Below are 27,940 nucleotides of genomic sequence, written 5' to 3'. Positions count from 1 at the left end.
TAACCATGCCAGTAATCGTTTTGCCTTCTTTCCACCTTTCTTAATGTGTGGAATACATCTGGACTGTGCTTCTAGAATGGTATTTTTTTAACAATGACCACACCTCTTGGACACTTTTTACTTTTGTAGCTGCTTTCAGTTTTTTTCTAACAATTTTTCTCATTTTATCAAAGTTTCCCTTTTGAAAGTTTAGCACGAGAGCCTTCAATTTGCACACTGTTCCTATTCCAGTCATTAAATCAAATTTGATCATATTATGATCATTATTGCCAAGCGGCCCCACCACCGTTACCTCTCTTACCAAGTCTTTTGCTCCACTGAGAATTAGATCTAAAATTGCTCCCTCTCTCGTCGGTTCCTGAACCAATTGCTCCATAGAGCTATCATTTATTCCATCCAGGAACGTTATCTCTCTAGCGTGACCCGATGATACATTTACCCAGTCAATATTGGGGTAATTGAAGTCTCCCATTATTACTGCACTACCAATTTGGTTAGCTTCCCTAATTTCTCTTAGCATTTCACTGTCCGTCTCACCATCTTGACCAGGTGGATGGTAGTATACTCCTATCACTATTGTCTTCCCCGACACACAAGGGATTTCTACCCATAAACATTCAATATTGTATTTAGTCTCATGCAGGATTTTATCCTGTTGGACTCCATGCCATCCCGGATATAAAGCACCACACCTCCTCCAGAGTGCTCCTCTCTGTCATTGCGATATAATTTGTACCCCGGTATAGCACTGTCCCATTGGTTATCCTCTTTCCACCATGTCTCTGAGATGCCAATTAAGTCTATGTCATCATTTACTGCTATACATTCTAATTCTCCCATCTTACTTCTTAGACTTCGGGAATTAGCATACAAACATTTCAAAGTTTGTTTTTTGTTTGTATTTTCATTCTGCTTTTTAATTGATAGGGATAAGTTAGAATTTTTTAGCTCAGGTGAGTTTTTAGTTACAGGCACTTGGACTACTTTTCTAATTATTGGAACCTCACTGTCGGGATGCCCTAATTCTAATGCATCATTAGTATCCTTTAAAGATACCTCTCTCTGAACCATGCGCTGCTGAGCGGCTGTCGGCTTTCCCCTTTGTTCTAGTTTAAAAGCTGCTCTATCTCCTTTTTAAAGGTTAGCGCTAGCAGTCTGGTTCCACCCTGGTTAAGGTGGAGCCCATCCCTTCGGAAGAGACTCCCCCTTCCCCAAAACTGAATCCCTCTTCCTTGCACCATCGTCTCATCCACGCATTGAGACTCCAGAGCTCTGCTTGCCTCTGGTGACCTGCACGTGGAACAGGGAGCATTTCAGAGAATGCTACCCTGGAGGTTCTGGATTTAAGCTTTCTACCTAAGAGCCTAAATTTGGCTTCCAGAACCTCCCTTCCACAATTTCCTATGTCGTTGGCGCATTGGTTGTGCGCCGATGCGCGTCAACTGCGTCGGTGGTGCGATCGGGCGAGGATGCGATGCAGTTGCCTCTTTGCGTCGATACATCGGGAGCATTGTTGATGTGCTGGAATGGCGTGGTCTCGACGCAGTAGCCTCTGTGTCAGTACGTCGATCCTTTGTTGGTGCATCGATGCTTCGACACTTCGGAGCAGTGTCAGTGCATTTATCTTCTGGGTGTCGATGCGTCGGTAAGGCATGCGGCCGCGATGCTACCGACACATCCCCCACGCTGTGTGTCGATTTTTGGCGGGTGAGCAACGGCGGGTGTTCTGACCTGGGGGGAGTTCGACTGAGGAGGCCCTCCTCAACAAAGGAGACCTTTTCTATCTCTTTGGGCCTGGGGATGATCTTACCGAGGCCTCAGAAGGGGCATAAGAGCCCGAAGCTCTGGATTGAAGTTCCTGAAGTTTGGCAGCCCCTTGGCGCTGGGCTCGTGGGGACATGCGTCCGCAGAACACACAGTTTGCTTGGTCTTGGAAGGGTCCCAGACACAAATAGCAGGAAATGTGGCCATCTGTGGCCGACATTATTTTGGCACAGGAACAAAATTTGAAACCAGGACGCGGCATGTCTCTGACTGCTGATGAAATCAAATCAAAGTTGGTTGATTGTTCTGGTTTGGTTTTTGTTTTCCCCCACAGAAACTTCTCAGTCTCTCAGGAGGATAGAGCCGCGTGGAAAAAAAATGACTGAGTAGCCTTAGGTAAATCAGAGAGGATATAAGAGGGAGCACCTAGCTGAAAGACTTTACTAGATTTACAGGTCTATCCAGTAAAGTGCGGCCACATTTACCCCTCTCCTAACCCGCGTTCTACTCACTTTCCGGCCGCGTTAGCCCTTCCTGGGATCCACAACCCCCTTTAACCTACCCTTACCGCGTCCTAAAATCCCCGGGCAACACCTTCCGCACGCATGTATATTGCATGCAAACGAGCGAATTAGCTATTCCCTAGCATCCAGTAACCCGCGCCCCGACTATCGCTATTTTACCCTGCCGTTTTGCCGCGCGTTTAACCTGCTAACTTATCGCCTACCCTTACCCCTGCGTTAGAGGCAGGGGTAAGGGTAGGCGGCAAGCTTTCCCCCAGCCCCCGCTCACCTGCCCTGGCCGCGTCCATGGATGCTGGTCTCCGGGGCAGCCCCAGTCCTCTCCCCTCCTCCCGAAGCAAAAAAAAAGCGAAAAAAAAAAGTTGCAAGAAAGAGAGGGGAGAGGACGGGCAATCCTACACTCGGCGACTTACTTTTGCAGCTCCCCTCCGGACATCGTGGCTTCCCCCATACCAGTCCCCTCTCCCCTCCTCCCGAAGCAGGGTGCGAAAAGCAGCCTTGCTCCGGGAGGAGGGAAGAAGGGACTGGCAGTACGAAGCGGCGAAGCGACTTACCTTTTGCACCCCCCCTCCGGACATTGGACGACCTCTCCTGACTCCAGCTGCTCGCGAAGATGGATGCCTGCACGGCCGCTGAAGACATGACATCACATGCCGTGACGCCAAATGTTGTGACGTCACGTCTTCAGCGGCCGTGCAGGCGTCCATCTTCGCGAGCAGCTGAAGTCAGGAGAGGTCGTCCGATGTCCGGAGGGGCTGCAAAAAGTAAGTCGCTTCGCCGCTTTACACTGCTAGTCCCTTCTTCCCTCCTCCCGGAGTAAGGCTGCTTTTCACGCCCTGCTTCGGGAGGAGGGAAGAAGGGACTGGCAGTGTAAAGCGACCTCTCCTGCCTCCAGCTGCTCGCGAAGATGGACGCCTGCACGGCCGCTGAAGACGTGGCGTCACATGCCGTGACACCACGTCTTCAGCGGCCGTGCAGGCGTCCATCTTCGCGAGCAGCTGGAGGCACGAGAGGTCATCCGATGTCCGGAGGGGGGTGCAAAAAGTAAGTCGCTTCGCCGCTTCGTACTGCCAGTCCCTTCTTCCCTCCTCCCGGAGCAAGGCTGCTTTTCGCACCCTGCTTCGGGAGGAGGGGAGAGGAGACTGGCAATCCTGACTTCCTGGTATCTGTCAATTCAAATGACATTTGAAATGACAGATACCAGCGTGGCCGTGAAGCGTTAGGCCCGCGCACCCAGGATACTGTATAGGCACTCTATACAGTAAAATGGGTTGCGCGGGCCTAACGCTTCACGGTCGCTTCTTAGACGCAGCTTGCATTTGCAAGCTATTTACATACAGGATCGAGCGGTAGGTGAGCTGCACTGTGCGTGCGGCAACCGCGGGTGCGCCGGGCACTAACGCAGCTCTTCCTACCGCTCGTTACTGGATAGACCTGTTAGAGAGCTCCGCCACCTAGTGGCATGGAAGGCGTACCCAGACAGCATGGCTAATTCAGCTGTTTATCTACATGAAAATTTTATCTATCTATCTATATATATCTATATATATATATCTATATATATCTATATATATATATATATATCTATATATATATCTATCTATATATCTGTTCTTTCAATGTTATGTTTTCCCATCCATAATTTTACCAGCCATGAAAACAATTTTGAAGAGCTTTTTGACATTTAGAGTTTGTACCAGTGGGAGAGCATATTATTTTGAAGATGTACAGAATTATGTGTTCTAGTGATCCTAGTTTAAATAATGATGGAAAATGAGTTAAAATAGAACTATAATATCTAGCTTGCAAATACGTAAAAAAAATTGCACTGGTGAAAGAAATTTCTCCAAGGAGGGGAGTGTTACCAGCAGTGTGCCTCAGGGTTCAGTTGCACCATGGAGCAAGACAGAAGTATTATAATATTCTCTGTTTTATTATCCATTATTTTCCTAATAATTCTTAGCATTCTATTTGCTTTCTTGGCCACTGCTGCACACTGAACAGAGGATTTCAACATATTATCTATGACAACTCCTAAACTATTTTCCTGAGTGTGACTCCCAATATGGAACCTTGCATTGTGTAGTTATAATTCAAGATACTCTTACCTACAAGCATCATTTTGCAGTTGTCCACATTACATTTCATCTGCCATTCGGATGCCCAGTCTCTCTAGGTCTCTTACAATTTCTCACAATCCTCTTGTGATTTAACAACTTTGAATAATTTTGTAGTATCACCAAATCTGATCACACCACTCCTTTTCCCATCTCCAGGTCATTTATAAATATGTAAAAAGCAGTGGTCCCAGTACAGACTCTTGGGACATTCCACTATTCAACTTTCTCCATTGAGAAAATTGACCATTTAGCCCTACTCTCTCTCTTGTATCCTACTCTCAATCTGCAATAGAACATTGCCTCCTGTCCCATGACTTTTTAATTTCCTGAATAGTCTCTCATGATATATTTTGGCAAACACTTTCTAAAAATCCAGATAAAATTTATCGACTGGCTCACCTTACCCACATATTTATTCACATCTTCAAAAAATAAAATGTAGCAGATTGGAGAGGCAAGATTTCCTTTGGCTAAATCCGTGTTGGCTTTCCCATTAAACTATATATTCAGTAATTTTGCTCTTTATAATAGTTTCAACCATTTCGCCGGGCCACCATCTTCATATATTATAGCTGATTTTATTGATAGTTTACAGATTACAATTAATATGTCTGCATTTCTTTTTTTTTCAGTATTCTAAGCAGTCGGATGTATGCCATCTGGTCCAGGTGATTTGTTACTCTTTAGTTTGTCAGTTTGCCCTATTACACCTTCCAGGTGCACTGAGATCTGTTTCAGTACCTTTGAATCATCATCTTAAAATATAACTTCTGGCATGGGTTTCTGACATCTTCCTCAGTAAAGACTGAAGCAAAGAATTTCTCTCTGCTATGGCAGGACTTCCCAAACCTATCCTGGGGACTCCACAGCCAATCGGGTTTTCAGAATATCCAAAATGAATGTGCATATCATTTGCATATCATGGAGACTCAGTATATGCAGATTTATCTCATGCATATTCATTGTGGATATCAGCTGTGAGGTCCCCAAAACAGGTTTGGGAAGCACTGTACTATGGGTTTGTCCTCTTAGTGCCTTTTATACCTTGGTTCAACTGATTTCCTCGCAGGCGTTTTGCTTATATTGCACCTGGAAAAGTTTTTATTATGAGGTTTTCCTTCTATAGAATTTAAAAAGAAGCTTGCTATCTTTGGGCATCCAAATGGCATCCAAAGGGCAGATGAAATTTAATGTGGACAAGTGCAAGGTGTTGCATATAGGGAAAAATAACCCTTGCTGTAGTTACATGATGTTAGGTTCCATATTAGGAGCTACAACCCAGGAAAAAGATCTAGGCATCATAGTGGATAATACTTTAAAATCGTCGGCTCAGTGTGCTGCAGCAGTCAAATAAGCAAACAATGTTAGGAATTATTAGGAAGGGAATGGTTAATAAAACGGAAAATGTCATAATGCCTCTATAATCGCTCCATGGTGAGACCGCACCTTGAATACTGTGTACAATTCTGGTCGCCACATCTCTAAAAAGATATAGTTGCGATGGAGAAGGTACAGAGAAGGGCAACCAAAATGATAAAGGGGATGGAACAGCTCCCCTATGAGGAAAGGCTGAAGAGGTTAGGGCTGCTCAGTTTGGAGAAGAGACGGCTGAGGAGGGATATGATAGAGGTGTTTAAAATCATGAGAAGTCTAGAACAGGTAAATGTGAATCAGTTATTTACACTTTCAGATAATAGAAGGACTAGGGGGCACTCCAAGAAATTAGCATGTAGCACATTTAAAACTAATCGGAGAAAGTCCTTTTTCTCAACGCACAATTAAACTCTGGAATTTGTTGCCAGGGGATGTGGATGGTAGTTAGTGTAGCTGGGTTTAAAAAAGGATTGGCTAACTTCTTGGAGAAGTCCATTACCTGTTATTAATTAAGTTGACTTAGAAAATAGCTACTGCTATTACTAGCATCAGTAGCATGGGAAACACTTAGTTTTTGGGTACTTGCCAGGTTCTTATAGCCTGGATTGGCCACTGTTGGAAACAGGATGATGGACCCTTGGTCTGACCCAGTATGGCATGTTCTTATGTTCTAAAGCTACAAAGACATGCAATGTAACAGTAATAGTTCAAGAATAGTAGTGTCCTTTCTTTAGCCCCAAAACGAAGAGCATGGTCAGAAAAGAGAAATCCCTAAAGGGAGCTGACGTTTAGGAACATGCTGCTATGAAATTACCAATAAAATCAGCAGAAAGCAAGTTTGCTTTCTATAAATGGTGTTTTCCGTAGATAGCAGGATAAATTAGCCATGATTTGTATATGATGTCATCCAGTGGAATGGAACACATTCATCTCTCCAAGCTAGTAGAGCTTTGAGCTCTAATGCACATGGTACAGGATCTCTGGTATGGGCACTGTCTCAGAAGCCTCTTCAGTGCATGTCAGAGCTAACTAGCTATGTAGTGACTAGGAGGTGGGCAGGTAGCTCATGGCTAATTCATCCTGCTATCTATGGAAAATACCATTTACAGTACGCAAACTTGCTGTTTTCCATTGATAAACAGGCTGAATTAGCCGTAATCTGATGGGCATCCCAAGCTGAGGGTTGCAGTGAAGTATTTACAAAGTAAGCAACCCAGACCCCACTGTGGAGAGTAGACTACTAAGAAAGAACATGTTGCAGTATTGCTTTTCCCACTGCACTAACTGACTATGTTTAACTATCCAGGCAGTAGTGAGACTTGAGCCTATGCACAGATGACCACTGAGCAGCCTTACGTGCATCTTCTAGCGATACCTCTCATAAGTCAGTGACAGAGGCCATAGCAAGGATTTGGTGGACCTTGACTGGAGTGGCAAGGTCAAGTTCTGCCACTGAATAGCAGTGTTATGTACCATAATGATCCAGTTGGAAAAGGTGCTTTATGAACATAAGAAATTGCCATGCTGGGTCAGACCAAGGGTCTTATCAAGCCCAGCATCCTGTTTCCAACAGAGGCCAAGCCAGGCCACAAGAACCTGGCAATTACCCAAACACCAAGAAGATCCCATGCTACTGATGCAATTAATAACAGTGGCTATTCCCTAAGTAAACTTGATTAATAGCAGTTAATGGACTTGTCTTCCAATAACTTATCCAAACCTTTTTTGAACCCAGCTATACAAACTGCACTAACCACATCCTCTGACAACAAATTCCAGAGCTTAATTGTGCGTTGAGTAAAAAAGAATGTTCTCTGATTAGTCTTAAATGTGCTATTTGCTAACTTCATGGAATTCCCCCTAGTCCTTCTATTATCTGAAAGTGTAAATAACTGATTCACATCTACTCATTCAAGACCTCTCATGATCTTAAAGACCTCTATCATATCCCCCCCTCAGCCGTCTCTTCTCCAAGCTGAACAGCCCTAACCTCTTCAGCCTTTCCTCATAGGGGAGCTGTTCCATCCCCTATATCATTTTGGTTGCCCTTCACTGTACCTTCCCCATCGCAACTATATCTTTTTTGAGATACGGCGACCAGAATTGTACACAGTATTCCAGGTGTGGTCTCACCATGGAGCGACACAGAAGCATTATGACATTTTCCGTTTTATTAACTATTCCCTTCCTAATAATTCCTATTCTCCTATCAACCTCATCATCTTCTTTCTTACCTTTACCACCTATTCGCTATTCCAGTTGGGACACTTTTCGATGAGTGAGTACTGTTTAATTTTTTAAAAAGTAAAAAATTTTTTAAAAAAGTAAAAAAGTTTTAAAAAGTAAAAAATTTTTAAAAAGTAAAAATGTTTTAATAGCTAGTGCTCTTTTACAGTACAAGGTATATGGAAATTTTTCACCATCATGTGCATGTGGCCACAGTAAAAAAAAAATAGGAAAGACAGTTTGATGTAAGAAGTGGAGACTATTCTTTGGCAGGAATTTGGAATACATATGAAGAACCACTTTACCGTGAAAAAAACTGAGAGATAAAGATGGATAATGAAGCAGCGCTTGTAGTTCATAACTCTGGAAGAAGAGGTGGTAGTGACAAAATCAACAGGAACATGATAGGCCACAATAACAATCAAATGGACCTAAACATAAGAGGCAACCAGACCAGAATCTGGTAGGTGGTAAAGATTAGAAAGAAGATGATGAGGTTGACAGGAGAATGGATCTAAAACATTTCAAGTACACCACTGCAAGTATCTTTGCCATTTGAAGGAAAATGGCTTGTATACCACCCAAAAAAGGTGGCAGACTGCTTGTTTCAAGTCTAAGAGTTGAGAGGAGAAGAGCTTGCCAAACTCAGAGCATATAAAGGACTTCAACGTTCTGTATATAATTATGTATATACTGAACCATGTAAAACTGATGAGGTGCTATAAGGCCATCAACATGGAGCCTTGAAGTACCTTCTTTCCAAAGTTGTCCAGGTTGCGATGATTTTTACCTGTTGGAGAGCTGGAATTTGGTCTTGTCCTTTTGGCCTTTTTAGGCACAGATTCAACCACAGCTAATTGATGAGGGAGCTGAATGACTCCATAATCAGGGGACTTTTGCATTCTAAACTTGAGGTCCAACTTTCTGGCTGCATGGAACCGGAATTTGGAATCTCCCACATCTTCATTTGAAGATTATCAAGAACTGCATGTGTAGGCAGCGTGATGGGTTCAGAAAGGATATCTAAAATTTTCACGAGTGCCATAACCTCTGTTTGAAGGTTAGCATCCTTGCGCACATGGACATTCAGAAATATTCCCATCTTCTCGAATTTCAAGTAGGAGAGGTCTTCTGGTCAAAAGGTATGATCAGGCAGAGTTGGAGGCAGGTCCGATGGAATACCTATAGAGCTCCCTGAAGACAGTGCCCTAATCCAAAATCACAGACAACCACATTGAAAAAAAGGAGGGTACTGTGGATGATCTGGTAAAGGCAAGAGTAGAGCTCTGCATTCCGAATGGCTGCTGCAAATAAGGAAGAGCCCAATAGCGGGAGTGCCCTGGAGACTATAGAGGATGATATGGTCACCATTGGCTGCAAAGAAAAAGATACCAGCAGAGGCAGAGGAGCAGCTATTCACCTGAGATAAAAGCAAAGAAACCTCTGAATCTCTGTTAATATTTCAATAGAGTGTTAAACTTTCTAGGCCAGTGTGTGGAGGCATATCTTCCTCTGAAACTAGGATTGGGTCTTGTTCCACAAGAGGCAATTGGTTGAAAACAAGAGGAATGATAGCGTAGCCAGATCTGGAGTCTTCTAGGTATAGCCCTTGCATTAAATGCAGGGAGAATTGGAGAGTTCTGGTGATGAAGACTATGGTTCGGGTACAGAGTTGAGTGAGTAGGGCAATCATAAGAACTTACCCAACTGGGTTAGACCAAGGGTCTCTCAAGCCCAGTATCCTGTTTCTATCAGTGGCCAATCTAGGTCACAAGTATCTGGGAAGATCCCAAACAGCAAATAACTCCCATGCTGCTAATCGTACAGTGATAAGTAGTGGTGATTTCTTAAATCTACTTGGTTAAAAACAGTTTATTGACTTCTCCAGGAATTTGTGCAAACCTTTTTTAAACCTGGCTACACTAACTACCTTAATCAAATTCTCCGGTAATTAATTCTCTCTGATGTTTTGAATATGTTACATGTTAAAATTCATGGAGTACTCCTAGTCTTTGTATTTTTTGAAAGAGTAAATAACAAATTCATAGTTAGCCATTCAACTCCACTCATGATTTTAAAGACCTCTATCATATCTCCCCTCAGACATCTTTTCTCTTCAACAGATCCAACCTCTTTAGACGTTCCTCGTAGGGGAGATGTTCCATCAGCTTTATCATTTTGGTCCTTAGACTTACCTTGTAGACACTGCATGTCTCTCTTTTGGTGATACAGAGAGATAAACTGGGCCATGTCTCTCTGTTGTGATCCTAGTGCTCCAATGAGAAGAGGCGGCAGAATGAGCTCAAGTTGAACGTGGAGGAACCCCAGTAAAATCTTTTTGGGTATAAGAGGTTGAAACATCGGGAGATCATCTGTATTGATGACTGCATCAATACTTTAAGGAGTGCACCATGTATTGCATTCATCAAGCCATTTGGCACTAAGAGAACTGATGTGTATGCATCGAAGGTCTTGCATCGTGGGAGTGCTTTGAGCCATCAAGCGTCAGGTGCTCTGAAATGCCATGCATTGGGTGCTCTGAAGCACCAGGCAGCACAGACAATCACCAATGAATCTTGGTGCTTCTTCGATGCAGAGGGTGGATTCATGGAGTGCCTGCATTTGGACTTCGACACATTGTGGCCTTCTAATACCATAGCACTCAGCTGGCATTAAAGAGGAGATCTAGAAGTGCTTGGGTTGAGGTGACTACCTGGGAAAGCAGAAGAGGCTACATGCCATAACAAGGATTTGTTGCGGTCTCTGGCCAACTAATACAGGGCCTCTATTTTTGTCGCTCTGGATCTCTGTGACTGCAGAGACATTTGAACATAAACTGGGCAGTTAGGCTGGTTATAGTCTGGTCCCAAACAGCAACAACAGAGGTTGTGGCCATCTGTTCTGGACATTACTTGACCACAGATATAAGCCTTGAAGCCACTCTCAGTAGCTTTCTTCTTACCTGACATTGAAAAAACATTTCCATAAAATTCCTCATCTTTTTTCCTTTTTGTTTTATATATAGCACTGAAATATGCTATTGAGAGGTGCTGTAGAGGCAGCAAGGCAAAAAGAAAAAATGAAAACTTTGGATAAGAGACTGAATAACCATCTGTGTTCTAGTTCAGACAAAAAACAAAACAAAACTGGGAACTCCTGCACATGCTCAGTAGAGCTCAAAGCTTGGAGAGACGAGTTCACTCTGTGCATCGGATGTCATCATCCACAGATCATGGCTAATTTAGCCTGTTTATCAATGAGAGAGGTCATCTTGAACTTCTCTTTCTGGATATGTTTGTTGAGGTGTCGTAAATCCAGAATGGATTGGAAGCTCCCAGATTTCTTTGGAATGAGGAAGTATTTGGAATAGAATACCTGATTTTGTTGTTGAAGAGGGATTAATTGAACAGATTTCTGAGTTTGCAGGTTGGCTAACTCTGCGTTGAGGGATGATGTGTGGGAATATACATTCCACAGTGGAGTGATGTGAGGAAGAGATGGGATGGTTAGGAAATTCAGTTGATAACCTTCTTTGATAATATTGAGCACCCACTGATCTGATGTGATGGATTCCCAGGTGCTTAGGAGGAATTGAAGGCGTCCTTCTATAAAGTTTGGTGGTGCTGGTGGCTCTAGGGTCCTCAAAAAGACGGTGGTTGTTTTTGTTGAGGTGCAGGTGTTTGTTTTTGCTGCCTCTGTTGTCTAGATCTACCCCTTGATGGAGTAGATTGGGAGGAACTTCTGGGTGGAGCATATGGTTGAGACCTATATTGTGTATTTGGCCTAGCATATGGACGTTGATAATACCTCTTATGATAGGAGGGATAAAACCTTTGTTGGCTACTGTGAATGTCAGATGGTGTGGTGAGAAAGAGCATGGCCGTACTCTGCTCCTTTAAGTGAGAGACCGTCTCTCCTCGAATGTGTCTCCAAACAAATTGTCACCCCCACATGGGATGTTGGCTAGTTTGTCGTGTACATCAGGCCGAATCTCACTCGCTTTCAGCCAAGCAAGTCATCTGGCCGCTATGGCGGAAGCAGAGGCTCTTGCCGATGACTCAAAGGCTTCGTATATTGATCGGAGCAAATGCCGGAGACCCTCTGCGATGTCCAGAAAGGGTTGTGGAAGAGTGTTGTCCTCTGCTAAACAAATTGGACGTAATTTTTGTAAAGACTCGTAAAGGTATTGGGTTGTATAAAACTGGTGGGTTTGTATTCTAGTAGACAACATAGATGAGTGATATACCTTTTTGCCAAAATCATCTAGGCATTTGCTTTCACGGCTCAGTGGGGCATTGGCATGTAACTTGGTATTTTTAGCTTTAGATAGTGCTGATTCCATCACTATGGAGTGATGAGAAAGCTGAGAAGTTTCATAGATGGTTGAGTTACGCATCTTGTACTTTGTGTCTATTTTTCTAGAGGCGGCAGATGTAGAAAAAGGAGTTTCCCATATTTTGTGTAGAACATTGTCTAGAACCAAGTGGGGTGGTAATGCAGTTGGTTCTGGGGGTATTTCGAAGATTCTCAGGATCCCCATCATTTCTGCCCTGGGATCAGGAACTTTTCCAGTTTCTACTTTTAGAAGGTTACCCACCTTTTCCATAAATTTTGCATAGGTTAGGTCTTCTGGGGGAGAATATGGCTCCGGTAGACCTTCCGGTGGGTCAGATGGCAGTCCCGTGGAGGAGTTTGATGAAAGATAACTGAGAATCAGGACTCAGTGGTGGGACCAGTGTCGGTATTATGTTTGGGTCCAATGGGTCCTGGAATCGGTGATGGAGGCGGAGAGACCTGAGGGGAATCTGATGATGGAATCTCCTTTGATTGCTCCAGATCTTTAAAGAAGGTACTCAAAACCTCAGAAATTTTCGACATTGCAGAAGCTGCTAAGGTACCTTGAAGTGGTATGTGTAGCCGTGTGGTAGACGGTTTGGTTGGAATGGCAGCCAACAAAATATCATCAGGCGATGTTCCTTTGAGCTGAGATCTTGGTTGAATGACCGGAAATGTTTGAAAACGTTTAGCTAAGGGAATCTGCAATGATGGAGACAGTCTCTTGGAGCAAGATTGGTATAAGAGTGCTCACTTGATGTGTGACCTAAAGAAAGATTCTGGAGCAGACAGAATCTCTACATCAATACCTGGGCTTATACTTGGAGCCCTTGGTGACTCGTGATGATGCTTTCTCTTCTCTGTTCTTTTTTGAGAGGAATGCGTCGATGTTTCAGATGAGTCGTGTGATGACGCTTTTCTTAAGATGGTGTTGATTGCATCGTTTGAATGCCCTGCTTGGGCCGTGCATTGCGCTTTTGTTCTTGCGCCATGAGCCGATCCCTGCGCAGATGGTGTGCCGTGCGCTGATTCTTGAGTCGATGGTGCGCCGTGCTCCCTTAATGCGCTGTGCACCGATCTGTGCGTCGTTGGTGCGTCGTGCGCCAGCCTTGGTTTATGTTTCTTTTGCGTTATGTTGTCGGCGCCAAAGAACAGGGTCAACCGGATCCAGAGCCCTGTGACTCAGTCGACGCATCCCCCGATCCTTTTTTACACAGTACCAGAGCCACAGCCCCAGTTTGTTTGGAAGATCATAAGGGTGTATCAGACCCTGGCCAGGTACCCGACACGGAGCATTTCAACTCGCTGGGACTGGGGCTCTTGATATAGGCCTTACCCTTCTTCAACGGTCCCAGCGAAGAGTGGGCTGAAGTCGGTGGGGCATAGGAGCCTGTCCTCAGATGCTCCATTTTGGCTGCTCGCTGACGTTGGGCCCTCGGAGACATGCGGCCGCAGTCTCTGCACGACGCCTGGTCGTGGTCTGGGCCTAGACAAATGTAGCAATAATCGCTGAAAAAAAATCCTGTCAGGAAAAAATGGTGAGAGGAAAAAACCCCGCATGCAGTCGGCTTTTGGAAAAAAAGAAACTGAAGAGTAGAGTGAATCGCACGGGAACATCACTGCGCAGCTGCACAGAGTCAAAGCTCTGTGACTGAGGAAACTCCACCTACTCGGGATCGCAACGCTTCCCAGACAGCATGGCTAATTCAGCCCTGCTATCGATGGGAAAAATATGTACTGAATTATGAGTAAAGTTATGGACATAGCTGCAGAGCAAAACATGCTATTACCAATGAAATTGTGAAAAAAATAAATCACTGCACGTTAGTCAAAAGATTTGCTTCTAAGATAATGGATGCATGTTACCAGTACTATTTAACCATCTATAGGTCATTTGATCTACATGGATTTTCTTTAAATTATCCCTGTTTTAGTTGCATGTAAAGCCAACATAAGAACTTTAGAAGACAGATCCTAAGAGCAGTCATCTTCAGCACAATTAGCCTAATTTGGTCTTAAAAGCCCCTGTGGAAAGCATCTATTGTGTATAGGGGAAAGAGCCAGTTCTATAGGCTGTTCCCTCAAATCACTCTCCTAGCAGAGACAGTGTAAGAAGGGAACTCCAAAATGTCTAGAGTTCACTGGCTGCAATAATTCTATAGTGAACTGGAGCTGTGCATATTCTGCCTTACCTAAGGGTAAATCTGTAGCCCCCACGGAACTTCTCCATTCGACTATCGGAGGGGAGAGGTAGGGCCTACTATCCTTCACAATTATAATAATTTTTTTTTTGGCTCAAAGTAGCATTAAAATTGTTAATATTTCCATGGGCACCACAGTGCTGCCTTCCACCTTTGGGGCCAGGGCTTGAACTAGGAACTCACCCAGTTTTGCTTTTGGCAGGCAGAGTGCCAACCTTCCATGGGTTACATTCTCCTAGCTGGTATCTGCCACTTCACAAGCCAGATATAACACACTAGTTGACATGCTGAGTCACTGTGACTTACCTATAATGCCCCACCTCCCTTAACACCCCCCCCCCCCAATGATGAAACCAAAAGTCAGCAGAAAAAGGAAGAGGGGAGAGTGAACACCTCCAAACCCCTGACAGAGTCCAAATCTAGCCCAGCACCATAGAAGACCAGGAGGCAGTCTGAGAAAGGGTCTATGCAATAAGCCTTGGTTTTTTTTTTTGTGTTTTGTTTTTTTAAAGATTCCACTCTTCCAGGGAAATCAGTCCAAAGACTGTTGCTCTACGAATATGCTTTTACCAGGGAAATTAGCCCAAAGACTACTGCTCTAGGAGCCCTGCTGTTAGAGCCACCAAGTGAACAAAATCACTGGGGATCACCCAGTGCTTGACCTATTAATATGGGAGCAGAGTCCCCAGATGAATCGATTCCTAAGGAGAAATAGAGAATCAATCCCATAGGACAGCCACCTGAAGTAACCCCAGGACTCTGCCAAAATCCTTCCCGGAAGTGGCCTACTCCTAACTTCAGCACCAGTTCACACGGTTAATGCGACTCCAACATTGCTCTAACCTTCAGCAGCAATGAGAAAATGTGGAAAAAAGGATTTGCATTCACAAAAAAGCAGGGAGTAGGCTTGCTTGTTACGGCAGTTACTACCCCAAACCAAATAAGCCTGATACTTCACTTTCAATGCATATAAAGCATAGCTCTCTGCTTCAACGGCAAGGGAGTAAGACTGATACTTCACTTTCAATGCATATCCAGCATAGCTCTCTGCTTCAACGGCAGGGGGGAATGAAGAAACGTGGATCTATATTCAGGCAACAACCAACAAGGACTGAATTACATAGTCTGGATAAACAGATGGGTGTAGCTTGCCTATTGTGGTGGTTAATACCCCTAACTCAGGGGTCAGGAACCTTTTTGGCTGAGAGAGCCATAAATGCCACATATTTTAAAATGTAATTCCATGAGAGCCATACAATATGTTTAAAACTAAATACAAGTAAATGTGTGCATTTTATGTAAGATCACACTTTTAAAGTACAATAAGTCTCTGAAAATATTACACCAGGCCTTAAGACACCAATACATCTCCTATTAGGAAAACGGACCAAGTCAGGCTGCTATAGAGTCCTACACAGAAACTACACGCCAGCAGAAAACCTCACCTGAATCACGTGCTGTCCCTCACCTAACATAGAATAAAGAGACCAAAACGCATAACAAGAAACATGCAGAAAAAACTGAATTGGAAACTGCAACAAGCCAGAGTCTCTGTATGCAGTGTAACAAAGGAAAAAAGAAACATCACCCATCCTTATAAAACAAATCAAGAAATATAAAATCAGCAGCAGTAAAACTGTACTAACTGTACTAACAAAAAGAACATATTTCGAAACAGCTGATGAGTGGAATATCCAATAATTAAAAACTCATATAAAACATTTCCAGATACCAACAAAATATTTCAAAATAGCAGACACAAAGACCCAGTAATGAAAAATAATGATACAAAAATTTTTTTGCTCTGCATACCTGGGAACGTTTGATATCCAGGTGTCCTGAGATAGTTCTGAATTAGCAGGAGGTGGGGTGGTTTGCTTGGAACTTTCTCCTCTCTCAGTCACATACCAGCGCTCTCTCTCACACTGGCTCTCAATGACACACCTATACACACATGCTCTCAGTACTCACATATACACATGTTTTTTCTCTCTCACTTATATAGGCTCTTAATTACACATTTACACACATGCTGTCTATCTTTTCACGCTTACACACACACACAGGCTTTCAATCACATAAATACATGCTGTCTTTTTCTCTCACACACAGACTCTCATTCACATTTATTTATTTATTTATTTTTGGTTTTTATATACCGGAAGTTCCTGTATACAATACATATCACTCCGGTTCACATTTAACAGAAATAACTATCGCCGGGGAGGCGGTTTACATGGAACATATCGAATATAATGAACGGATAATAATCAAGGTAAAATCTATTATGAAACAGCTAAGATCAACTTAGAGAACAACTTAGAAAACAACTTGAAACATATAACTGACACAATATGAACATTACAATAATGCTGTAAGACAAGGCTGAAAGTTTGTTGTTCTTGCTTTTAGCTCTCTGGGAAAGCTTGATGAAAAAGCCAAGTCTTGAGTTTCACTTTGAAAGTAGTATGGCACGGTTCAAGGCGGAGGTCCGGTGGTAGTGAGTTCCAGAGAGACGGGCCTGCTGTGGATAGAGCACGTTTCCTCAGGGTAGATTTAGCAGGTTGGGTGATCATTCTATTCTGGTATGCCCTTCTGGTTGGTTTGTTAGAAGAGTGTAGTTGAAGCTGGAAAGTTAAGTTGAGGGGGGAGATGTTATGTAGTGCCTTGTGAATCATCGTGCAAGTCTTGAACTGAATCCTATATTTGATGGGAAGCCAGTGGAGATGCTGGAGGATTGGGGTGATATGGTCCCTTTTTTTGGCATTGGTAAGGATCCTTGCAGTAGCATTCAGAACCATCTGGAGTGGTTTGGTAGTGTATGCTGGAAGGCCTTGCAGGAGTGAATTACAGTAGTCTAATTTGGTAAGGATGATGGCTTGGAGTACTGTGCGGAAATCCCTGTAGAGTAGAAGGGGCTTTAGTTTCTTTAGCACATGTAATTTAAAGAAGCATTCTTTTGTAGTGTTATTTATGAATTTATTGAGGCTGAGTCTGTTGTCTAGTAGTACTCCCAGATCTCTGACTTGAGGTGCTGTGGAATATCCTGAGGTGTCTGGAGAGTTGCAGGATGTTGGCGGGGTAGAATGCTCCGGTGCTATTATGAGAATTTCCATTTTTTTGGTGTTTAGCACTAGATTGAGGCTGGTTAGAAGATCGTTGATGGATGATAGGCATTTTTTCCAGTAGGCCATGGTTTTTTGTATGGTTTCCGTGATAGGGATGAGAATTTGAATGTCATCCGCGTATAAGAAATGGGTGAGCTTGAGGTTAGTAAGTAGATGACAGAGTGGGAGAAGGTAAATGTTGAAGAGGGTGGGGGAGAGTGATGATCCTTGTGGTACCCCCATCTTGACTTGGATGGGGTGAGATTCCTTGTTGTTTATCTTAACTTTGTATGTTCTGTTCTCTAGGAAGGACTTAAACCAGTTGAGAGCTGCTCCAGTGATGCCGATGTCTGTTAGTCGTTGTAGTAGGCTAGGGTGGTTCACGGTGTCGAACGCTGAGGAAAGATCCAGCAGCGCGAGGAGACAAGGATGGCCTTTTTCGAGATTGAAGATAATGGTGTCCGTTAGTGTGGCTAATAAGGATTCGGTGCTCTTTTTCTTTCGGAATCCATATTGGTTATTGGTGAGGATATTGTTGTCTTCGAGGAATTCAGAAAGTTGTCTGTTGACAATTTTCTCCATAATTTTAGCTAGCATAGGGAGGTTAGCTATGGGTCTATAGTTAGCCAGATCTGTAGTAGGAAGGTTGGGTTTTTTGAGTAGAGGTTTGAGTAGTGATAACTTGAGTTGGTCAGGAACTTGGCCTTGGGCAAGGGAGCAATTAATGATATCGGCAACTGGCTTGGCAATGATGTCATGGATAGAATTCAGCAAGTTTGATGGTATATGGTCTAAGGGGTGAGAGGATGGTTTTATCTTCTTAATGATATTTGCTATTTCTAAGGTGGATGTGGGTTCAAGAGATTCGAGCAATGATGTTTGTGTGTTGGGTTGAGAAGCGGTTGCTGTAACTGATTGTTGGCTGTGGTTGCTTGCGAAGCTTGCTTGCGGTGTTGGCCCTTTGAGGGGGGTTACGAGGGCTGTGATTTTGTTGTCGAAATAGTCGGCAAGTTCTCTGGCTTTTTTTAGAGCTTGGTCATCTGGGATGTTTGGTCCGGGAGGTTTAGTGAGGGCTGAGACATAAGAGAAGAGCGCTCTTGAATCAAATGAGAAGTGGTGTATCTTTTTGGAGAAAAATTCTCTTTTTGTTTTGTTGATTTCGTTTCTGTAGGTGTTGAGGCATGATTTGTAGTTGAGTAGGGTTGTTGTAGATGGGCTTTTACGCCATTGGTTTTCCTTGCTTCTGAGCTCGTGTTTACGAGACTTTAGTTCTGTGGTGAACCAAGGTTTCCTGTTGTCTTTGTCCGGGTTGATAGACTTTGTTGTCAAGGGACATACTTGATCTGCAACCTTGTTGGTGATGTTGATCCATGATGAGGTTGCTGAGTTAGCGTCGGTGAGGTCCAGATTCATTAGTTCTTTGGTTAGGTGTTTACTTAGGTGATCTCCTGAACACTGTTTCCTGACTGAGATGTTAATTGTTTGGGTTGTTAGGGGAAGGGGCTCAATGATCTTTAGCATTGAAGAGATGACTCGGTGGTCAGTCCAAGGAACCGCAAGGCAGGTTGGGGTGGAGTGGGATGTAAGACCTTCGTTTATAAAGATCAGGTCTAAGGTATGACCAGCTTTGTGGGTAGGTTCTGTCACAATTTGTCTGAAACCCATATGGTTGAGGGAGAAGAGAAGGGTTTTGCAGTTGGAGGAATGAGGTTGGACATCCACGTGGAGGTTGAAGTCTCCCATCAAGATAGCCGGTTTTCCTGAATTTAAGTGTTTAGCTGTTAGTTCTATGATTGGGGAGGGGTCTGATTCTAAGAGACCGGGAGGAGCGTAGATTAAGGCGATAGTCAGATGTTTAGAGTTGAATAAAGCGAATTCCATTTTGGCTATGGTATTGGATGTCTGCAATGTCAGACCTAGTGATTTTTTGGTTGCTAAGAGGAGGCCTCCTCCTCTTTTTTTGTGTCTGGGTATGGACAGTATGTCGTAGGTTTGTATAGGTAGCTGGTTAATTAGAGTTGTGTCAGTTGGTTTTAACCAGGTTTCTGTGATGGCACAGATATCTGGTTTAGAGTCGGATAGGAAGTCATTGAGTATGTGCGTTTTCTTGGATATGGATTGCGCATTAAACAGAGTGATTGAGAAAAGAGCCAGGCCAAGGCATTGGGTGATAGGTGTCAGCATGATGGGCCTGAGTCTCTGTTGGCGGTTGTGGTGGAGTGGTGTGGTGGGGAGCTTGGGTGCTCTCCACCTTAGGTTGTGGATGATGGGGATGGTTAGGGGGTACATAATGGAGAGTAGCTTGAGAAGTTGGTTGAATGCTGGGGCATGAAGATGTAATCTGGTGCAGGTTGAGTGTTGAATGCTGGGAAGAGGTTGTCTGGTGTTGATTGAGAGCTGTTGGGTGGGGAGATGTAGTTTGTTGACGGTTGGTTGCCGAGATGAAAGCTGGTTGCTTAAGGAATTGGTTGGTTAGACTTTGGATGAAGGCAGGGGGTCCCCGAGTGGGTGGTGGCGATCGCACGAATCCCAGTAGAAGGTGATGAGATGCGGTTTGGGGCCTGGAAGGCGGAGCGTTGCACACACGGCTGCGAAATCCGTAGGGTTGTAAACACTATTGCTCTGGGAAACGTTAATTAAGCAGAGGTTTGTCTGTGGCCACTCCGGGGTAGGGGTCGGGGCTCCTTCGGGGCTGCAACGAAGGGGCGAGACAAAGGGGCAGGCCCCTTTGTCGCGCTCCTTCGGCGCGCGACGCCGGGATGAGCGGCAGGGATTTAAATCCCCCGCTTACCTCTGCTGCTGACGTGTCCGATCGCTGGTAGACTGCTTCTCCTCGGTGGGCGGAGCCGAGGGACGATCGTGTGAGCCGCGTGGCCGTCGCTGGAGCCCCGGTGGTGAGTGCTTTATTTTTAAGCTAGGCCTTGCCCCGACGGGCTTCAGCGCCGGCTGCGCAGGCCTGGGCTGCAGACAATCGCGGCGAAGAGGCGATCACGGCGGTCGCAGAAGAAGAGGACGCCGGGAGGAGCGGCAGGGATTTAAATCCCCCGCTTACCTCTGCTGCTGACGTGTCCGATCGCTGGTAGGCTGCTTCTCCTCGGTGGGCGGAGCCGAGGGACGATCGTGTGAGCCGCGTGGCCGTTGCTGGAGCCCCGGTGGTGAGTGCTTTATTTTTAAGCTAGGCCTTGCCCCGACGGGCTTCAGCGCCGGCTGCGCAGGCCTGGGCTGCAGACAATCGCGGCAAAGAGGCGATCACGGCGGTCGCAGAAGAAGAGGACGCCGGGAGGAGCGGCAGGGATTTAAATCCCCCGCTTACCTCTGCTGCTGACGTGTCCGATCGCTGGTAGGCTGCTTCTCCTCGGTGGGCGGAGCCGAGGGACGATCGTGTGAGCCGCGTGGCCGTCGCTGGAGCCCCGGTGGTGAGTGCTTTATTTTTAAGCTAGGCCTTGCCCCGACGGGCTTCAGCGCCGGCTGCGCAGGCCTGGGCTGCAGACAATCGCGGCGAAGAGGCGATCACGGCGGTCGCAGAAGAAGAGGACGCCGGGAGGAGCGGCAGGGATTTAAATCCCCCACTTACCTCTGCTGCTGACGTGTCCGATCGCTGGTAGGCTGCTTCTCCTCGGTGGGCGGAGCCGAGGGACGATCGTGTGAGCCGCGTGGCCGTCGCTGGAGCCCCGGTGGTGAGTGCTTTATTTTTAAGCTAGGCCTTGCCCCGACGGGCTTCAGCGCCGGCTGCGCAGGCTTGGGCTGCAGACAATCGCGGCGAAGAGGCGATCACGGCGGTCGCAGAAGAAGAGGACGCCGGGAGGAGCGGCAGGGATTTAAATCCCCCGCTTACCTCTGCTGCTGACGTGTCCGATCGCTGGTAGGCTGCTTCTCCTCGGTGGGCGGAGCCGAGGGACGATCGTGTGAGCCGCGTGGCCGTCGCTGGAGCCCCGGTGGTGAGTGCTTTATTTTTAAGCTAGGCTTAATGCTTACAAACATGTCCTCTCTTTCTCTCATTTACACACAGGCTCTCAATCACATACTCACATGCTCCCTCACCTAAATCAGCTCTCAATCACAAACAGACATGGTCTCTCTCTCTCTCATTTAAACACAGGCTCTCAATCACATACTCACATGCTCCATCACCTAAACCAGCTCTCAATCACACACAGACACACATGATCTCTCTCTTACTTATACACACAGGCTCTTAATCATACATACACATGATTTCTCTCACACACAAAGGATCTCAATCCTTTGTGTGTGAAAACAGGTTTTGAATCACAAACTTACACATACAGGTTCCCAATGGTAAACTTACATTCATGCTCTCTCTCACAGGCAGGCTCTCAATCACAGACATACTCTCTTTCACATATACAGGCTCTCAATCATTCACATACATGCAATCTCACACACACACACACAGCCACCCCCCCCCCCCCCTGCGGCCCGGAAGAGGAAGTGGAGAGTATCGGGTGCGTGCGCGGCAAGAAGAGGCCACGCTAGTGCGCTCGGCATCGGCCCGAAGAAAAGAAGACTGCAGCGCGGCTCGGAGGAAAATGAAGAGCTTCAACCGCGGCTGATGGGACTCCGCCTCCGCGAGGGCTGAAAATGAAGGTTAGCGTTGGGAGGAGGCTGCTGCTGCCGCGAGTTCCCGGGGTGGGGGTGGGGGAGAGAGAGTGTGAATGAGCGAGCAATTCACTCTCTCTCTCCCCCACCCCGGGAACTCGCGGCAGCAGCAGCCTCCTCCCAACGCTAACCTCCTTCATTTTCAGCCCTCGTGGAGGCGGAGTCCCATCGGCCGCGGTTGAAGCTCTTCATTTTCCTCCGAGCCGCGCTGCAGTCTTCTTTTCTTCTGGCCGATGCGAGCGCACTAGCGTGGCCTCTTCTTGCCGCGCACGCACCCGATACTTTCCACTTCCTCTTCCGGGCCGCTGGGGAGGGGGGGGGGAGAAGAGAGCTCGCCGGTGCCGCTGACTCCAGCTGTCCTGCCGCGTTCCGCCCGGGCTGACAGCATTTTAAGCCCGGGCGGAGGAGGACCGGGGAGCAGCTGGGTCAGCGGGGGACCGGAAAGTGTGGCGACACTTGTCCGCGAGCCAGATGCAGCCCTCAAGAGCCATATCTGGCGCGCGAGCCATGGGTTCCCGACCCCTGCCCTAACTAATTAAGCTATTTCACTTAGATGCAGTTCCAACACTGCTCTCTACATTAATGACAGGGTTGGAAGGGAAATAGAATAAAAAAGGTTACTAAGAGCCAAGAGTAACAGATAAGTATGAGAGAAAGAAAAAAAAAAAAAAAAAGAGTGTGAAAGCTTGCTGGGCAGACAAGATGGGCCGTTTGGTCATCTTCTGCCGTCATTTCTGTTTTTCTATGTAAATATTGAAGAGCTGAAGGCAGTACAAGGAGATGAAGTCAGTTTTGAGCTTTTTTTCTCTGTCTCCATCTGCTGGCAGACAAGCATAACTCTGTCTGGACTGATCGCTCATGGATGATATGGAATGTTGAGATTACTACCTGATAATCTCCTTTTCCTTAGTGTAGACAGATGGACTCAGAACGAATGGGATAGTATCCGCGTGCTAGCAGTTGGAGACGGATCTGACGTCAGCACGGGGGTATATATATCCCCACAGGAAGTGTAGCAACTCAGTAATCTTCCTTGCAAAAGCTGTTATGGAAATGTGTACTGACGCTCAGTGAAAAGTGAAAACAGGATTCCCCTGACCGATTGATAGTAGCTGGAGACCGCCAGCATTCACAACCGGAAGGCGTTAACACCTGGTGGAGTGTACGCTCTTATGGAACAGAAGACATGGCTTACCTTGAATCGGTGAAACCCATGTACACAGGCAGCTGGGCGGGATGCTGAGTCCATCTGTCTACACTAAGGAAAAGGAGATTATCAGGTAAGTAATCTCAACATTTCCTGGCGTGTAGCCAGATGGACTCAGAACGAATGGGATGTACAAAAGCTTTACTCCCAGCCTGGGCGGGAGGCTGCCTGAGGCCCATGTAGTACCGCCCTCGCAAATGCTGAGTCCTCCCTGGCCTGGACATCCAGACGGTAGAACCTGGAGAAGGTATGGAGGGAGGACCACGTCGCCGCTTTACAGATTTCTGCAGGCGACAGCATCCTGGATTCAGCCCAGGATGTCGCTTGTGCTCTGGTAGAATGAGCCTTGACTTGTAGAGGCGGAGACTTCCCGGCTTCTACGTAAGCTGCTCTGATAACTTCCTTAATCCAGCGGGCGATGGTGAGCCGCGAGGCCGCTTCACCTTGCTTCTTCCCGCTGTGCAGGACGAACAGATGGTCCGTCTGTCGTAGGTGTTGTGTCACTTCCAAATATCTGGGCAGCAATCTGCCAATGTCGAGATGGCGTAATAAACACCCTTCTTCAGATTTCTTCAGACCCGCCGTGGTCGGCAGGGATATGGTTTGGTTAAGATGAAACTGTGAAACCACTTTCGGTAGAAAGGAGGGGACCATCCGAAGATGGATAGCCTTCTGAGTGAGTCTGAGAAATGGATCACGGCAGGACAGTGCTTGTAGCTCTGAGATGCGGCGGGCTGAACATACAGCCAGCAAGAACACCATCTTCAAGGTTAGAGAACGGAGAGATAGGCCCCAAAGGGGTCTGAAGGCGGACCCCGCGAGGAAATCCAAAACAAGGTTGAGGTTCCACAAAGGCACAGGCCACTTCAGTGGCAGACGAATATGCTTGACTCCTTGCAGGAAGCGAGAAACATCTGGGTGCATGGCAATGGTCTTGCCATCCCTCCTGGGACCATAGCAAGACAGCGCAGCCACCTGAACCTTGATGGAGCTGAGGGAGAGACCCTTCTGAAGTCCATCCTGCAGGAAATCCAACACAATAGGGATTGTGGTAGCATGGGGATTGGTGCCATGAGTGTCGCACCATGCTTGGAATACTCTCCAGATGCGAATGTAGGTGAGGGATGTGGAAAACTTGCGAGCTCGGAGGAGTGTATCAATCACGGGTTCCGAGTAACCTCGTTTCTTCAGTCTAGCCCTCTCAAGGGCCAGACCGTAAGAGAGAATTGAGCCGGATCCTCGTGGAGGATGGGACCTTGACGTAGAAGGTCCCGGAGAGGAGGCAGGGGGAGAGGCTCCCCTGCCAGAAGTCTTCTCATGTCCGCGTACCAGGGTCTTCTTGGCCAGTCTGGTGCCACTAGAAGAACTAGGCCCCGGTGTGTCTGAATCTTGTGGATGATGGCGCCTAGCAGAGGCCACGGAGGAAAGGCATATAGCAGAGTCCCCGGAGGCCACGGCTGAACCAGGGCATCGATTCCGTGTGAGAACGGGTCGCGCTTGCGGCTGAAGTATCTGGGTACTTGAGCATTGGACTTGTCCGCCAGTAAGTCCATGTCCGGAATCCCCCAGTGATCCACAATCATCTGGAAGGCTGTGGGTGACAGCTGCCACTCTCCCGGATTTAGGCTTTCTCTGCTGAGGAAGTCTGCTGTGGTATTGTCCTTCCCGGCAACGTGGACGGCGGAGATGTCCTGCAGATTCGCCTCTGCCCAAGCCATCAGTGGGGCAATCTCCAGAGATACTTGTCTGCTTCTGGTTCCGCCCTGACGGTTGATGTATGCCACCGTGGTGGCGTTGTCGGTCATCACTCTGACTGCTCTGTTCTTCAGTCTGTGAGCAAATCGAAGGCATGCCAATCGGACTGCCCGGGCCTCTAGTCGGTTGATGTTCCACGCTGACTCTTCTCTGTTCCACCGCCCTTGTGCGGTGAGTTCTTCGCAGTGTGCTCCCCAGCCGCTCAGGCTGGCATCTGTGGTGAGCAAAGTCCACATGGGTGAAGACATCTTCGACCCCCTGCTCATGTGGTTGGACTGCAACCACCACCGCAACTGGGTCCGCACTCTGGCTGGCAGATGCAGGTGCGTGGAATAGTTCCGTAGACGGGGGCTCCAGCGAGAGAGCAGGGAGTGTTGTAGAGGCCTCATAAGGGCCCTTGCCCAAGGCACCACTTCCAGGGTGGATGCCATGAGACCAAGAACCTGCAGATAAGAAAAGAGAAAAAGATTAAAGTAGTCTTGGAAAGCACGCTCGACTAGCGTGCAGGCACTCCAAACTGCTTTGGAGACGGAAATTACTGAGTTGCTACGCTTCCTGTGGGGATATATATACCCCCGTGCTGACGTCAGATCCGTCTCCAACTGCTAGCACGCGGATACTATCCCATTTGTTCTGAGTCCATCTGGCTACACGCCAAGAAATGCAAATTTATGGATCTTGCTCCTGCTCTCCCTACCTTTTGTATAAATCTAGAAGGAAGTTGGTCTAGCAAAGCCGTGAGGGATGTAAGCACAGGGAAGCCAAAGGTCCGTGAATGGAAATATTGTTTTACTAATAAACTTTTTTTTGAGGACCTTCGGCTTCCCTGTGCTTACATCCCTTTTGTATTAATCTAACAGGCATTGCAGGCAGACATTTAAATCATTTTAAAGATTGCCAACTAGAACCACTGCATAAACATTTAAATTTTGTGAATGGGACCCCAAATCATCACTACCACTACCAAATCATTACTACCATATGGATAACAAAATAATATGCAAAATTACCACTCATTTTGTTATCACAGCTGCTTATGCTACTAAACTGCAAAATATAAAAGGACATTTGTTTAACATACACTGGATGACATCACCAACCTGGGCAACACTCCCCTTAGTCACATATTTCCAGTCAACAACAAAAAAAAATAAAATAAAATAAAGAGCTAGTAATCTCTTACCAGTACAGCAAAAAAAAAAAAAAGCAGCAAACATAAAAACTGTGAATGATTTTCTTCAGTCAGAATCTAAACTACCACCACTGAAGTTATTGTCACTCTGCCAATTTTATATCAGTTTTCTGAAGCTTGCCTTTAGATAACAGTATGCCAATTGACCACCACAGAAGAAACCTGAGTTTAGAAGCAGCTGAAACCATTCACATCAGGTTAGTATTCATCCTAAAAAGGACTTGGGGGGTGGGCTGGAGTGGGTAGAGATCTAAAAATAAATCCTGGGAAAGATTCACTTCTAGAAGTCCTCTCTACATAGCTACTCAAAAAAGGGATCAGAAGCAGAAATATATGTGGAATGCATAAGTCCAAAATAAAGCTTTATTAAGAGATGATAGACCATAAACTGAGACTAAGCAGCCAGTAACAATATCCAAACCCCAGAGTTGATTTTGTCACAAAATCAACATTTAAAAAAAAAAGGACACAAACAAATTACAGTTATCAGAACATTAAGTGAAGACAAAATGGTCCTGTGTTTCCTTATTTGTGCTAGCAGCAAGCATAAGTACTACAGACTAACAAATGCAAATCTTGAATATGGCAGAGCACTTTAAACCAGCAGACTAGTTATATTATTTCCAAGTTGATTGTATGACACACTGAAAATCAATCCATTTCTGTCAGATGTTTAGTAAATGATTAAGTATGTACATTAACATACAAGAATGCATTTTTAAAAGTCTCAGCTTTCACATTAACTTACATTTTCTTCTTCCAACAATTCTACAAACAGAACTTTACATAATTTTTCAGTTTCAGGTACCTGTCTTTCCTGCTGTGCTGGTATGCGTGACCTCCTGTGCTACTAGCACAGGGCTCCCTGAGAGCATTTCATCATTTCCTGTTAGCTGCTGAAATCCTTGCAGCATTCACCTAAGGTCATTCTGCCACACTGCAGCTGGCTGCTCCCTCCTTCCCCCAGCATTTGGCTTGCTTACATGCTGCAGTAAATTAAGCTGCCTTTCCAAGGAACGAGCACATCTGAAGGTTACATCCGTTAGCGAAACTATTGCAATAGAATTAATGGTGCTTAGTGCTCTTGATAATACAGACAACAGCAAATAAAGAAGAAAAAAATCCATACGCTCACTCATTTGCCAAAGTTGAAGAAGCGCAAGGCAGCTTAGCACACACAAAGACCCCACATTTTCCAGACATACACCAGTTTAACTTGTTTAGCAAGGATGGTATTTACAACCACAAATACAATGCAAGCTTTTATGAATAGGCCTTTCTTTATACCATGCACTAACAAGTCCTGTGCTGATATAATACTTCCTAGTAATACACAGCAGGAACCGGTTTTTTTTCCCTTTTATTTCTACACATTCTTTAAAAAATAAACTTTAGGACAAGTCTGCAATGTTCACAAATTACATACATAACTTTTTAAAAACACTATTTAACATAAGTTGGTTTAGATATCAAGCATTCTAATCATTTTTCCAATGGATAAAATATTCACCTTTTAAA

General features: G+C 45.7%; 1 protein-coding gene across 1 annotated transcript in view; it reads right to left on the bottom strand.

The window, feature by feature from the left end:
- PACSIN2 (protein kinase C and casein kinase substrate in neurons 2) overlaps positions 1-27,383 on the bottom strand; it is a 499,840-nt gene extending 472,457 nt beyond the window's left edge. The window contains exon 1 of the mRNA XM_029600100.1: positions 27,231-27,383. The gene's annotated coding sequence lies outside the window, so the exon portion shown is untranslated. The remainder of the gene's footprint in view (positions 1-27,230) is intronic.
- Between the last annotated feature and the right edge of the window lie 557 nt (positions 27,384-27,940).

This window comes from Rhinatrema bivittatum, chromosome 4, assembly GCF_901001135.1.
Source record: "Rhinatrema bivittatum chromosome 4, aRhiBiv1.1, whole genome shotgun sequence".
Classification (NCBI taxonomy): Eukaryota; Metazoa; Chordata; class Amphibia; order Gymnophiona; family Rhinatrematidae; genus Rhinatrema; species Rhinatrema bivittatum.
Note: the sequence above shows the minus strand (reverse complement) of the source record. Positions and strands in the feature narration are given on the sequence as shown.